At 44.7% G+C, this 1,865-nt stretch overlaps 1 non-coding gene across 1 annotated transcript; it reads right to left on the bottom strand.

Moving 5' to 3' along the window:
* Positions 1 to 925: 925 nt before the first annotated feature.
* LOC116082861 lies at positions 926 to 1,034 on the bottom strand. Its single transcript, XR_004115485.1, has one exon. It is a non-coding gene; the product is annotated as a U6 spliceosomal RNA (small nuclear RNA).
* Positions 1,035 to 1,865: the final 831 nt, after the last annotated feature.

The following is a 1,865-nucleotide window of genomic DNA, read 5'->3' as shown; positions in this document are numbered from 1 at the left end:
GAACAACTTTTTTAATAAAGAGCTGCTGCGTGCTTCTGAGATGTCTCCATCCCGGCCTACTGCAGGCAGTCCCTGTCATTGTATGCTGTTCCCAGCAATACAGTCTAAACTCAGAGTGAGCAGGTGTCACAGACTGGTGGAATTATATATGCAGAAGAGCCCATAGTCCTCAACCAGGTTTGTTTATCAGTGGTGGGACTGAAAGGTTCCCCATCGGGAACAGAGATTCCTATGCTCCCTCAAGAAGCATTTCCACTAACCAGGTCTTAGGTTCTTTATTCTAAAGCAAGGCACGCTTACAGCATCTGTCTGCCAGCTGAGAACAAACAGAGGTAAACAAAGCCAGCTGACATGTGGATATATGTCTGTCACTTTTTTGTTTCTTCAAGACAGGCTTTCTCTGTGTAGCCCTAGGTGTCCTGGAACTTGCTCTGTAGACCAGAGCTGGCTTTGAACTCACAGAGATCTGCCGGACTTTGTCTTCCGAGTGTTGGGATGAAAGATGTGTGCCACCACCACCTGTCTGAAACTGTGAAACTGTTGCTTTTTAAAAGCCCACGAACATATGTTAATATTTTATTAATTCTTTAATAATTTCACACACAGTATCTTAACCATACTCCCTGCACCTGCTTCCCCTAACTTCTCCAAGTCACTCCTCCCAACTTTATAACTGGTTTATTTACTTTCTTTTTAGTAACTCACTGAGTTCAATTCATGCCGTCCATATACTCATAGATGTGGGGCTAACCAACCAAACCTAGTCAGCCTACAGTGGCCACACTCCTACATTAGAAGCCATCATGGGTCCATAGTGCCTCAGTTAGAGGTGGGCACTCATGAGTCCATCTCTGCCAGGTTGGACTGTGGGCTGCTTTGATCTCATATAGACATCCACTACAGCTATGAGTTCACCCATCACAGCCAAACCATGGGATGCTTTCCACATTTGCATGTCATCCTTGCCCTGGGGCCTGGCTGATCTTCTCTGTATCCTTCCAATGGTAGTACATGGGTTGTCAAAGCAGGAGCACTCATACATGTGTTTTAATGGCATGCTGCCTTAGCTCTCATACAATGAAAGAGGTTGGATGTCTGACTAGAAAGGGGCTATTTTTTTCACTAAGCATTGGGGCTAGCTCAGTGGTTCTCAACATTCCCAATGCTGTGACCCTTTAATACAGTCCCTCATGTTGTAGTGACTCCAACCATAAAATTATTTCATTGCTACTTCATAACTGTAATTTTGCTACTGTTATGAATCATAGTGTAAATATCTGATTTGCAACACCAGAGGGGTTATAACCCACAGGACAAAAACCACTGGTTTAGCTGAAGCCAATCATCAGATGACTTAGAGAAGGTCCCCAAGCCTGGGCTCATCTTCTGTATCTAAGCTTCAAGATACAGCCTCTTAAAGGACCAGGGAGATCAAGGACAAGACCACTTGAGCAAGCTCCTTAGAGAGCTGCTTTCTTCCACGTGTCTACAGCAAGGCCAAAGCCTCCAGATGAACCATGAAAAAGTCATCTCCTCATCTGGGGTGGGTGATGCCAAACATCTGGATGTTATATAATAAGCCATTTGGGGTTGTTTTTCTTGCTCTCTTAAAAATAATCCCAACAATGAATCCTGGGTTTGGAACTCTGCTTTCATGTCCTCTCCGTAAGGTCAGAGTGGTCTTGATGATTTTTCTTTTCCATTAAAAGCTACACATGCACACTCAAGAGAGGGACTGTGGAACGAGAACTGACATTTGCAGGTGACCATGAAGCTGTCCTGAGGCTCCTCAGGTTCTTTGTGGTTACAGTGCTTGACAGTGGAAGAAATGCCCAAAGCTAATGTCTGCAGGCTCTGGTGGCCTA

This window comes from Mastomys coucha, unplaced genomic scaffold (assembly GCF_008632895.1).
Source record: "Mastomys coucha isolate ucsf_1 unplaced genomic scaffold, UCSF_Mcou_1 pScaffold7, whole genome shotgun sequence".
In the NCBI taxonomy this organism is placed as follows: Eukaryota; Metazoa; Chordata; class Mammalia; order Rodentia; family Muridae; genus Mastomys; species Mastomys coucha.
The sequence above is the reverse complement of the archived record's forward strand: the minus strand, read 5'-3'. Positions and strand labels throughout refer to the sequence as shown.